Source organism: Adiantum capillus-veneris, chromosome 4 (genome assembly GCF_014529385.1).
Source record: "Adiantum capillus-veneris isolate H3 chromosome 4, ASM1452938v2, whole genome shotgun sequence".
Lineage (NCBI taxonomy): Eukaryota > Viridiplantae > Streptophyta > Polypodiopsida > Polypodiales > Pteridaceae > Adiantum > Adiantum capillus-veneris.
In genome coordinates, this window is record NC_140934.1 from 90,368,128 (window position 1) to 90,381,672 (window position 13,545).

At 40.4% G+C, this 13,545-nt stretch overlaps 1 pseudogene; it reads left to right on the top strand.

Annotated features, from left to right (window-relative positions):
- Positions 1 to 422: 422 nt before the first annotated feature.
- The window catches only part of LOC147459579 (uncharacterized), a 66,626-nt pseudogene continuing 53,503 nt past the window's right edge, over positions 423 to 13,545 (top strand).

The following is a 13,545-nucleotide window of genomic DNA, read 5'->3' on the forward strand; positions in this document are numbered from 1 at the left end:
AGAGAGAGAGATCCATATCTTGGTTTGGGAAGGTAACCATAGAACTGCATCTTGGATGGAAGTTATTAAGGAGTTCTGGTCAAGAGATAAGGAAAGACATGCTAGAATCAGAACAGAGTTCATTGATCCAGAGCCAAAACATGAAGTCAAACTCTTGGCCACTCTTCAGAGATTTAATATGTAATTTCTAATTTGATTTTATTAAGTGACATATCAAATCTTTTAATCTCTTTTATAGTTGTTAATTCCCTTTTACGTGCATCTAAGGAGAGTGTGGCAGTTCTAGAATCTGACTACATCAATCTTGTATTTGTTGCATTTAAATTTAAAGGCAAGTGTTGTGTTCTGAAGCTCGTCATAGATAATACTTCAATTTGATCAAAGTATTTATTTTTGCCTGATTTTGTATTTTGGTCATTAGAATGACCCGTGCAGGTGGCCACAAAAAGGCAAAACCGGTTGGAAGTTCAAGTTCTCAGCCCAAATCTAAGAAGGCTACAAAATGTGCGACAAGAATAAGTTTAGAGAAAGAGCCTCAACCTCTGGAGGTGACTCCTATGGAACTCGAGGGAGAGACACAAATCCTAGAAGATGTGGAGCATGATGAGAATGAGAACTAGGTTGTGGATCATGATGGAGAATGAGAACCAGGTTGTGGATCATGACATTGAGCAAGAAATAGATGAGCATGTGCCAGCTATCATTGACAAGCCATTGGGATCCGACATTTTAAAAGCTCTTACAATACATAGGGGTAAGGCAGTTCCTGAAGTACCCTTATGTCGTTGTTTAATAAACACCAGGGTTCGGGAGTTGAGACCAGATCTCTCAAATCTGAAAAGAGCTTTCATCCACGAAGGATATGTTCCCATCAAAGGTCTTTTTATTCTATCTCTACATCTTCCTGATGGCACAACTAAACTAGTGGATGCCGATATCCAATCCACATGGGACAAGCATTGGGTTGTTGTCAATGAGGAGTTTGAGAGAGAGATTGTGGAAGACCCAGTCTGGTCGTGTTTGTCTGGAAAGATGTTTTACGTTTGGGAAGGTAACCATAGAACTGCATCTTGGATGGAAGTGATTAAGGAGGTCTGGTCAAGAGTGTAAGGTCTCTGACCCCGATCAAAAAGAGCACCATTGTACCTTGAAATGAACATAATGAAAAAAGTTACTATTTTTAGCAATTTTCCAAATTCTGTCAATACCATGATGTTTAGAATATTTTTAAGCTTCGAAATGTGAATTAAAATAATTTTTGTAAGAAAAATTCCAAAAATAGCAACTTTTTGGTCACATGACCCATCCAGTTTTGACCGTCTCGAAAAACTACACACGTACCCCAAATTTGAAAAATGCAATTTCGGACCCCGGGGGCTGCTAAATATGGCAGGTACTCGAGCCAGTACGCCTTAGTTAGAGCTTGCTATAGCAATTTTCGGCATCAAAATGACCCGTTTTAACGTAGAACCAAATTTTCCCAAAATTGTCCGGGGAGGCATCGGGGGCCCGAGGCTGTGTGGGAACAGGTTCCAGCCCACTCCAGCTCAGCTTTAGCAGCTAGGGGGCGCCTTCTCTCTTTGCGGGAGTCCTAGGAGAGTTTCCAAGCCAGTAACTAAGTGTCAGAGCCAGTTAACCAAGCCAACTGGACACTTGGTGCGTAGGGGAACTTGACTTGCTAATGCAGAGACTCAGTGCTCCCCCAAATGCAAATAGCAAGGCTGGTCGATTTTCAGCCTGTAGGAGCCTATTTAAAGGCCAGTGCACACACACACACACACATGCTCACACACTCACTCAGTACACACACACATACCTACACACACCTTGGGGAGGTGGTGCCAGTACACACATCCTTTGAAGGAGAAGCAAGGAGGGAGGTGTTGTCGAATTCTCACCTCAAGAAGCTTGATTAAATCAAAAAATCAAGAGGGTTATCAGCCCTTAATCACGGTAACCACGGTTTAATTAATGCCTTCTGTAAATTCTTTTCATTACCATCTAAATTCCTCGTCTATTATGCTTATTCCTAGTCGTAGTTCTCTATAATTACTCTCTAATTTCTCCTTAACCATATTCTATTATGTAATCATCACACCATAGCTAAATTATCAGCCATCCATGATCTTTAATTAATGATTAGTGCATGATTAATAGGATTTCTCTCTCTAGGTAGCATAGTAATTAACCAGTAAGCCGGTAATTGTGTAGACTGATGAGAATCACACTCTTTTATCACTCATTAATATTGTAGCTGAATTAGATTCATTTCTCTTATGCATTAAGATATAATTAAGTTAAGATTAATCTGTCATTAAGTCTCTAAGAGGTGGTTTTTCTCACACCTATGCATGCGGTGATTCTGCACCCTCTAATTGCTAGGAAAGAGATTAATCATGCTTAATTCATCTCTCTGGTAATTCCATTAGTGAAATCATATTATTCTTAATCATCTAAGCCGAGTGATTATCTTTAGGGCCGGTTCCCATAGGATTAAATATCATCCATAATCTAAATCTCACATATAGGAGGGATTGTTTAATGTTGCTAATCTATCATTTGGTTTGTTATGACGCTTGCGGACTTAGCTCTTTTCTCCAAGCTAATTATTTAAAGTAGTGAGTAAAATGGCCCCGGTTAAGAGAACTCGCTTCGGTGGTGCCCACGACCGCGAGGCGGGAACAAGCAATGTCAATGGAAAGGGAAAAGCTCCCATGGACGAACAAATACCGGCCATCTCACGGGCCATTGACGAAGGAATGGAAGAGTTAGGTCATAATTTTATTCAAGTCGTTTGAATTGACATTGCACACGTTTAGTTAGGAATGAACATATCCCCAAAACAAGTTGGAGAAATCCGACGGAAACCTTGGCACTAAACTCATTTGTACATTAAAGTCTAAAGTAGGAAAGAAATGGTTGAAGGGCATAGTATGCTGTTTGCAATAGGAAAGAATGTCTGCTAGGGAAAATTTAGCTCGACATGTTCATTTTATTTCCAATGTTGAATCAGTCCTGACCCCCCTACTGATCACAGGGGGCAGAGTTCCACGGTAAGGGTTCTTGAATCCACGACTTGCTTTTTATGTGGTGGATACCCACGACTTGCTTTCTATGCGGTGGGAACCCACGTCTTGCTTTCTATGCGGTGGGAGTGTCCATGTCGTGCTTTCTATGCGGTGGACATACCTAGTTGTATGGGCCTCTAGGCGAGAACGGGAGGAGTAAACTCTCGCTGGAGGGGGGATGTTGTACCTCCAGAACATTGGAATTTTAATGAATAAGTTTGAGTAGAATTTTTACTAGAATACTGTCTTGGTGTTGTTTGCAATACTGGTTGAAGGGCTGCCTTAACGAACAATGTGATTCGAAATTATCAAGGAATGTTTATGTTGAACAATCATTGTGGTAGTAATTAGGTCACACAAGGAAGTGTGAGTGTGGGGGTGGAAAGTGGGGGCTTGGCTCAGGTTGCCAATGCCTATGAGATGGGTGGTCCCAATTGGTCGAGAGCTCTCTGTCCCCATAGTGCTTATTTCGATATTAGTAATACTCATTGGCCCTAGAGCGGTGAAATCTCGAGAGTACGTGCTTCTGAAACATGGGGAAAAAGGCACTCAAGGTTTCTCTCCTCTTGGAAGGTGGGTCTTAGGATCGCTAGATAGTTTAAGTACGCTTCCCCTGTGAGGTGGAGCTAGATCTCCTTGCTAGTAGGCTCGAACTCGATTCACTTTGTGATGAGAGATCGTCCGCTAGTTGAACCCTGAACCACTTTGTTTGCTCCCGTTATAGATCTAGTGGCCACTAGGTTCACCATCAGATCCTCCGTTTGTTACGGTGGGGTGGGGACCTCACAAAGAGATAAGGAAAGACATGTTAGAATCAGAGCAGAGTTCATTGATCCAGAGCCAAAACATGAAGTCAAACTCTTGGCCGCTCTTTAGATATTTAATATGTAAGTTCTACCTTGCTTTTATTAAGTAACATATCAAATCTTTTAATCTCTTTTATAGTTGTTAATTCTTGTGACAGAATGAATGAGAATGCCATTGTACTCACAAGTTTAAGGGACTATCTACAATACACAAGCACTCTTTGCTCTTGTGATGTGGATGATTTTATGGAGGATTTTACACCCATTGAGAAAATGGCTATTGAAAAAGCACGTGTGAAAGAGGCTTCGGGAGGTCGTAAAGTTTGGTATCCTCTTACACAATCCTTGCTCGCTCGGATGGTTTTCTCGGTGAGTGTATATACCACATCATTTGTTATGCATATAAAGTCAAAACGTTTTATCATGTTCTAATGCATTATCTTTTTAACTCTTAGGCAAGCTACAAAAGGAATGTGGAGAAGGATGAGAAGAGGATCCCAAGTAATCTACCCCAAGAAGAACTGGAGCACAAGCTCATGGTCATAAGAAAGGCTGTGACCAAAACATTTGTGCGAAAGATTCATAGAGTGAGTTTTTAAAGCAAGTGCTTTTTAGTGCTTCTGTGTATGACATTTGTAGTACACTTGTATTAATTGAAGTTAATCACTTACTTGCAAATGTTGTGTATCATCATTCCAAGCTTGGGAAAGCCTTGGTTTGATGTGCTTTGGGGATTGCCAATGTTTGATGCCTCTAGGAAGATCATATTGGATAAATTATACCAAGTTTCAATTGCAGCATGCTCTCATGAGAAGAAAATTTCTATGCTTTCTTTGCTTGGTGCTGATGATAATTTGAAAAGCTCTTATGGTATGCTTCGAGGTGACCATGAGTTCATTAGATGGTGTGCAAAAGAGGTATGGATGGATCAGCTTTTGACTGAAGCCTCAAGAATGCTTTCACAAGTGGTGGAGAAAAATATTGGAGGGGAGCTCTTAACTTTGCCAGAGCATCCGACATTGAGCGAGTACTTCAATGATATTCTGTTCTGGTTTAGAGATACCCTTTTTGAGCCTCTTTCAAAGGAAATGACCGTGGCTAGTCCAGCAATAAATCAAGTTGATCTACCAAATGCAGCTCGAAGAGTTGTTTACAGGTATCTATAATTGATCTCTTTTTTAACGTTAGTTGATACTTTGAGAGGCCTTGCCTAATCTCAATTGTTTTAATATATTGTGAAGATTTCTCCTATCAGTGATGAGTAGTAAGAAGATATACACTCTCCCTCATATTTGTAAAGCATGGCCAATGCTTTCACCTCCATTGTTTTGCATGTATACTTCTACTATTTTCAGAGAGGATAAGAAGTCCTCAGGTGCATTTCTTCTTAGTGATTGGGAGAGAAAGCATTGTCCATGGTGGGTTGATATGAAGAAAGTATGTTGTATTGAGGAGGAAAATGAAGCATATGTAAGGCATCAAAAAGGAGAGTGTAGATCTAACTCAGGGTCAATTGGAAATATGAATGAAGATACATTGAGACAGGTGCAAGAACAACAAAGAACTATTTTAGAAGCCGAGAAACTTCAACTAGAAAAGCTGCCTGCAAAGACAGGACGACCAAAGGTTACTCTTGCTGACCCACGAGGTATAGAGACTCACCTTGCATGCATATTTTGTGTTGTACATTGCATAATAGTTTATAATTTGGTCATGTATTGTTTTGTAAATAAATGTAGGGAAAGAAAGTGTTGATGTCGATATTACACATGCTAAGAAGAGAAAGAAGAGCTACACCACTGACATTATATACTTGCCAATTCAATCCTTCTCTCAACTCTCTCATCGTGCATCTAAGGAGAGTGCGGCACTTCTAGAATCTGACTACATCATCTTGGGTAAGGACATTCTTGCGGGAAAGCTAGGTGGGGATTTTGAAAAGATACAGCTGTTGGACGGATACGCCGTGACGGACGTCAACACAACGAGAACTCACCTAACAAGATTTATCAGCTAAGGACGAAGCTCGACCCACAGGCACGTGGAAGCAAGTATAAGGTGTCAACCTACACTCGACGGACTCCTAACTAATTCCTACAGAGGTCTCTACCCAATGTCTAAGTCACAGCCTTCAAGAGTGCATAAGAGGAAACTTCCTACAACGCTTTCTAGAGCCGAACACCCATCAAACAATCTCGAAACACCACAGAACTTGAAGGAGACCCTACTATCACCAATAGGTCACTCTCCCTAAGGTCTATGAACCAAAACCCCAACCCAAAAAACCCGGTGCAAATTCACGTAGGATGTCACTCTCCCTAAGGTCTATGAACCAAAACCCCAACCCAAAACACCAGGTGCAAAATCACGTAGGATGTCTAACCGAAATTTGCAGGTCTTCGTTTCCAAAATCTTAAGTGCCTAATGTGTAGCTCTACTCAATGGGAACGCGTGGATATGCTGCAATGCAAAATCGGACAATGTATGCTCACAGAATCACCATATGAAGCTCGTAGAAGGAGCTCGCAAAACCGGACCGTACGCGCGCAATGTAGGTATCGATGCGTAGCTCTCATCGGGGGAAACACGCTACACTTCTCTGCACTCGATTCCGACCACTGGTGCACACTTAGCGTCAAGATGAAGCTCACACTCTCTCTCGTACACAGTATGCTCACTCACAGACTTCAAAACTTCTTTTAAAAAATGACAAAAGGTTTTTCATTAAGGTCAAAAAGTGGTATATATACCTTACAATTCTCAAACCCTAAAGTTCCAAATCAACCATCTACTCAATCTAACTATCAAAACTGGGATACAATCTGGAAACCTCTGTAAGCCCCAATATTTACAAGGTGAAATGTCGATTTTTCTCAATAAATGAATAATTACAAAATATGATAATCTGCCGAGAAGTCAGTTTCCGTAGGGTGTGTCCAGCTTCTAACACTCCCTCCCTCCTTGCTCATGTCATCCCCGACATGGTCGTTGAGCTGCTTCTTCATCGTATGGTTTCGCGCTGTCAAGAAGTAGGCGGTCTTGCCAGGAAGGCACCGGGCCTCTTGCTGTGAGAGTTCGTGAGGAAGCTCAAGGGTTATGAGGCAGAGCTAAGATGTAGATAACATAGCTTCTAGAGCTAAAGAAGAAATGTAGCCAATGAAGCCGCTCACTTTTCCTTACAAACACACACGTGATGGAGAGAACTCATGAAAGATAGTCAGAGCAAAACAAAAATGAAAACATCGAGATTACGATCATATCGTATCATGGGTAGGATAAAAGGGTTAATGGATGAGTTAATGATATTTAATCTTTGTTGTCCAAATAAGCTGCGGATTGCTCTTTGGAACTGTAGCTTTGTGCTTACTATAATGTATATGTTTTGTCTAGCAATTGGGATAAGTTGTGAGTACAAATCCTCTTGATTCATAATAAAATAACCACATTCACATCAAAAGGGAATTCATAGTCAATAATAGGTAGTATGATGGGATCTGGTGAGAGAAGTATTTCATTGAGCCTTTCAAGAGCAAATAGAAACACTATGCGTTGCTGAAAGTGAATCTTGCGACTAATCCAAATGTTGACTCTGATAGATTGCACTGAATGGAATTGAAATAAATTATCTCTATGTGGATTATGGTTATTCATCAATTATATACTTAGTATGTTCAAAGATAAAGGTGTGAAAGAAGTGAAAGGAGAAGAAGAAGAGAGTTTCTCTCCCAAGCCCTATTGTTGCCCTTAGGCAATAAGGATACTGTCGGGAGAGAAGTACCTGTAGCAAGGAGATTCTAGAGTTTGTGGAAGATAATGAGAACCTTAAGAGAGAGAGATGCTTGTGGAAGATGAAGATATGGTTACTAACCCTGTGCTCATAATTGTTTCCCGCAAGAAGGTTGTACTCATTACATTGACAAGGTTGTTGCTTGAATACCTTCCAATGAAACAATTAGGACACAACAAGAGAGATCAAAGGAGTAGTAAGATAGAATTAGAGATAGATCTAAGTGTGGTGGTGTTATTAAAGATAGATAATGAGAGATAGAGATGGAGTTAGAGACAAGTATTGGATTAGATATGCAAATGAAAGTAAAACTAGCAACATATATCTTACATGAGAGCAATCGCCACCACCTTAATGGAGAGAGAAGATGAGGCAAGACTTCAGCCTTTCTTCAAGAGAAAGTGTGGCACTAAGATGAGTGTGTCACTATGGAATTGAGCTATTCTCACTCACTCATAACTTGCCCCCAATGAAGAGAAGGCTGCCCTTTTTATAGGTGAGGGAGCCATGTTTTACATAATCACTTGATTAGGCTAAAGAGTTAGCCCAAATCAAATGTTCTTTGGATATTTCTTAAAATGGGTAATATTAGGACTCAAAATATCTTGAAATTCAGGATTTTTGGTCGTTGAGGCTCCATGTGGATGCATGATGTATGTGGGCCCCACCTAGGCATCTTCTGTGTGGCTCCAGCAGGGGGTCCCAACTTGTGTGTCTTGTCTTTCAAGCATCTTTGAGGTGTCACATTCACATTCTTGTGTATTTTATCCTCCAAATATATTATTTTATGGAAAAATACCAAGATTACCTCTTTTCACTTGATTCACTTGTTTACCATCTCTTCTTGCAGTGTAGTTGTGATAGGATTTTTCACTGGTTTCCCTGCAACTTTTGACCTGTAACTCGGATTGGCATGCTTCAAAAGGAAAAATTGGCCTACTAAAAGAGCTTGAGTTGGGTTTGGCCTTTTCTCCACGCCCTTAGGTTGGGATTTTCAAATTGGGATAGTCCAAGAAGCTTTGGATCTTCCTTTTCATAAAGTCTTGTAGTAGGTCCTTCCCTCTTGTATGTATCCAAGAAGGTATGCATTATTGAAGGGTTATATTATTAAATAAATCTGAAAAGAAGAAAAGAATTTATATATGGTAGGATATAGCTAAGATATTAGAAGAAATATACAAATGCTTTTTCCCCAGACAAAAAGAGACACAATCATTGATACTTCTCTTGCAGCACTTTCTAATAGTAATGTACATTTATATTACTTCAAAGGTAATACTAAGGTATGGTAGAAAGCTTTTATTTATGCATATGAGTATTATATGAAGTATACTTATACGTCAAAAAGTCACAAGATAAATCGTGTAATGCCCGTTTCCACTATATACGTGCCACAGCACGACATCCACCCCCTCTAAACATGCACATCCTCCGGTATGTGCCATATTGTCTCTTTGTAAGATCAGCCCTCTTGTACATCTTCCTTGCTTTCTTCTTCATTGGATGATTCCAGAGCTTCATGTTCACTTTGATCTTCACCTGTGTTTTGCTCTTCTTTCTCATCAACATCTTCTAGATCATGGTCTCCTCTTCTCTTAAACATTTTGATCCTTTTTCCTGCAATGGGAATCTTTACTTTTGTACCATCTAGTTCAGACAAGCTGTAAGTAGCATTTTCATGCACATGCTTTACAAAATACGGTCCAAACCATCTTTTTGAGAACTTACGCATGACTGTGTGCTGGTTATCAAGGCTACTATCATAGACTAAAACCTAGTCACCTTTGTCAATTGCTTTTCTCCTGAGTCGATGTCGCTTATCAAAGTAGTCCTTGTTTTTCAACCTTGCATTTTTGAGTTGTTCTTTTGCAGCTTTAATGTTTCCAGGTCTTCTCTCTAGTTGCCTTATACGCAGTGCAAGGAGATCTTCCCTGCTAAGCCAATCTTGCCAAGGTAGTACATTCCATGTGGGAATTGTATCTTCAATCGGCATCATTGGATTTTGACCATACATTGGATCCGCAAGCATGTAGCCAGTTATTGAGCTATGTGTTATACGATCAGCCCATAAAGCATATGGTAACAGTTTTGGCCACTCACCAACTCTTCCTTCACAAGCCTTGGCCAAAGCTTTGATGATAGGAGGATGCCCTGTTTCACTCTTTCCATTGCCTTCAGGGTTGTAAGCTGTAGTAAGAGAAATCTTGATTCCTAATCTAGAAAATAACTCCCTTGCTTCTTCGGCATCCAGCTCACCTCTTTCTGCAGTGATCTTTCTCACACAACCATAACGGCAAATCACCTCATCAAGAAGGAATTTGCACACAGCTTCTGTAGTTTTAGCTCTTAATACTCTTCCTTCAGCTTGGTTAGTTAGGTCCTCTCATGCAAGAACCAAGTATCTCATCTGTCAAAGTCCTAAAGGCATTGTGACTAGATCCACAACCCATTTATAGTGCATGGCTAGTGGATATGTAGGGTGCAATCTATCATGATTTCGGACATTTGAATACGTTTGACAAGCTACACACGACTCTACAAACTGAGATACATCTTTATACATACCCTTCCACCAATATTTTTCTTTCAACTTGGAGAAGGTTGCCCACACACCTCTGTGTCCAGCCCATAGACTCTCATGAAACTCTTGCATGAGCTTTACTTGAGTCTCTTTTTTACATATAACCCGTTGTGGTGTAGCACCCTTTTGTTTATGATGCTTCCACAAGTAGCCATCCCTCAAAAAGTACCCATATGTTTTCCTGTGTATCATCTTGAATTCTTGTTCAAACCAATCATCCTGTTTTGTTAGAGTACTCAAGTAGCTTCCAATAAGAAGCCAATCACCTTCATAAAGCTCTTTCAAGAATGATTCAATTAGATTAGTCATGCAGACATTGTTACCTTTGACAAGAGAGATAGAATAGAACTTTGTGCCTACATCATCTCCCTCGTCAATCATTTGTGACTCATCTTCATACCTTGCCCTTGATAGCATATCTGCCACTGTATTGTCTATACTTGCAATGTGCTTAAACTCAGGATTTAAGGACTTAATGTAGGCAATCCACCGCAACATAGCAATGTCTGGCTTTGAGCAGCTTGTAATCATCCCAAGAAGTGGTAGACAATCTGTTTCTACAACCACACATACACCAATTAGGTACTCTTTCCCACTTTTGAAGGCTGTAACCATACCCCATAACTCTGTTTATCTATGGATAGTTTCTTTGGCGAGCACTTAGTACCTTTGCTCCAAATCTTACCACATACCTATGTCCTTCTTTGTCATCTTGCCCTATTGCCCATCCAATCCCTGTAGGACTGGTGTCTATTGTCACAATTTCTGGCCTTTGACACTCATAGTCTACCTTTCTCAAAGTTGTTGCTAACTGGAGCAACTCCTTTAGCTTTTTCATGGATTTTACATGTGCTTCTGTCCATTTAAACTTCTGATTCTTTCTAAGAAGCTGATAAAGAGGATCAGCTACATGTGCATCATGTGGAATCCAAATAACATAGAAGACACATGCTCCCAGAAACCTTCTAAGATCAGTGATGCTAGTGCACGTTTCTTTCATTCTTTGGATGGCATCTACCTTTGTTGGACAAGGTTTCCTACCATATGGCCCGCACATGTGCCCCACAATGAGCACTTAATTGACACCAAACATAGACTTTTTTCCTGACAATGTAAGATTCACTTCTTCCAACCTAGACAAAATTTTATCACATTCATTTATGTGATCTACCACAAACCTACGACATCCCTTGAGATCCAAAGCTTCATCTTTGTCATTTTCTTCACATGCTTTGATAGGCAAATCATCAATGAAAGGCATTGTGATTTGAGGAATAAAGTCACGTAAGACCTTATTCATCCTATTCATCATATGTGCAACCAAGTTGGTTGCTCCCTGTGGCAAGGTACACATCCTTACCAAACCCAAAGGTGTCCTCATGGTTGTCAAGTCTCTGCTTTCGATTGCAAGCTGAAATTGATCTTACCCTGAGTAGAGATCCCCCATTGAGTAGATTGCCCTCCCTGCAAACGCCTCTGCAAACTCATCCACAATTGGACCTGTACCTACATTTCTAATTGTCACCTTGTTTACTGGTTGCATATCTTGGATGAAGCGTAGAGAACCATTCTTCTTTGGAACTGTGAACCACCTGTTTGAGTACGGAGCATAAGAAGGCTCCAAGATTCCCATTTTGATTTTCTCATTCAGTAGCTCTACGAACTTTGGCAAATGAGCCTTTGGAACTGGAATAGGCCGCAGATTCCAAGGCACATGAGGTATTGTGAAAATTACCATAGGAGCTACAATAGAAGGATCAACACATCCTATCTCATGTGGCTCAAATGCAAAAGCCTTACCATGCTTTGAAAGCATTTCTTTGAAGCACTTTGTCTCCTCCTGTGTTAGAAACTCCTCGCAACCAATCTGCAACTCTTGAAAAGACTCCTTTGTGAAGGTATGCCCGATCTTTTTAGGATTCCTCAAACTTGGTTGTAAAGAAGCCTGCTCAATCTTTTCCCTGTTGTTGGGTGGTAAGGGTGAAGCTACTGGTTTCACCTTCTTTGCTACACTCTTGTATTTAGTTTCAACATGGACTTCTGGGCCAACTGTTTGGCTTTCTTTAAAGGCTTCTATTACTTGATACATTTCCATAGAGAAAACTTCCACAACTTCATTTTCAAGATGCAAACTAGACCTCATTATAGCATCAAGCTCACCCATAGTATCTACAAAAGAAACTTGTTCACACAAACCCAAAACATTTTCAGTAGGCTCTAGCAACCCACTCTTTATCATGCCTATTTGTACATTATGCACATATTTCCTCTCACATCTCTTCAAATCTTCAAGTTTTGTAAAACATACTGATCCATTCCTTGTTACCAAGGATCTCGTTGAGAAAGTTTCACCTATTTTTGGATCAGGCGAGACCCTTTTTCTTTCTGTACCACTGCAATCCCGCTTTACAATGGTACTTGGCCAAAACCCATCATTTCTCTATGATCATGAAACTCTTTGCTCACCTTTGGTAGAGGATGTTCTCTGAGGTTGTCACGGTTTCTTTCATGGTTTACACAAACTATGAGAAATTGGACAACTCGTTTACCATCTTTGCTATGTATCCTAGCATATGCTGAACCATCATCCATTACCTGTGTTTCCATTCGAACTCCCACAATGTAGGGTTGTCCAAGGATGAGATGATATGAAGATGTATCCTGTACAAAGAAGTTTTGGTCAATCTTTACATCACCTATTGTCACCTTCACACCTAGACATGCTGCATACAATTCACCGGATGAATTGTTTGCCACTTTCACCATCCAACCATGATCTATGTCCATCGGCCATTTGCACTTGTTGTAGAGACTCTTTGACATTATGTTTATGTCTGAACCATGGTCAATCAAGGCAACAAATGGCTCTTCAAGATCACCTACCTTGACCAAAGTTTTTGTAGTAGCCCTTGCCCAGTGACTTCGTGAATAGTAGCTCCTAGGAATATCTTGAACTTCTTCATCATCATTTGAGAAATGCACTTGCTTCACTCTCCCACTAGATTGGTAGCATCCTACCACAGCTCCATCATCCTCCTTATTTAGCAGCTGCATCCCTTGTGTCTTTGAGGTTTCCCCTTCAACCTGTGGACGAGAAACTTCAGCAAGGGTTTGCCTCTTCCTCTTGATGATGTCAATGATCTCCTCATGGAATTCACGCTTTGAAATGCCAAGAACTTCTCCCATAGTAAACTCAATCTTGCTATTCAAGATCCTTTCCTCCAAGACTTTCTTTAAATCTATAGCAACCTCAATATCAGATTGTAGTTTATAAGTTGGGCCTTTTGTCTTACCTTTTGTTGG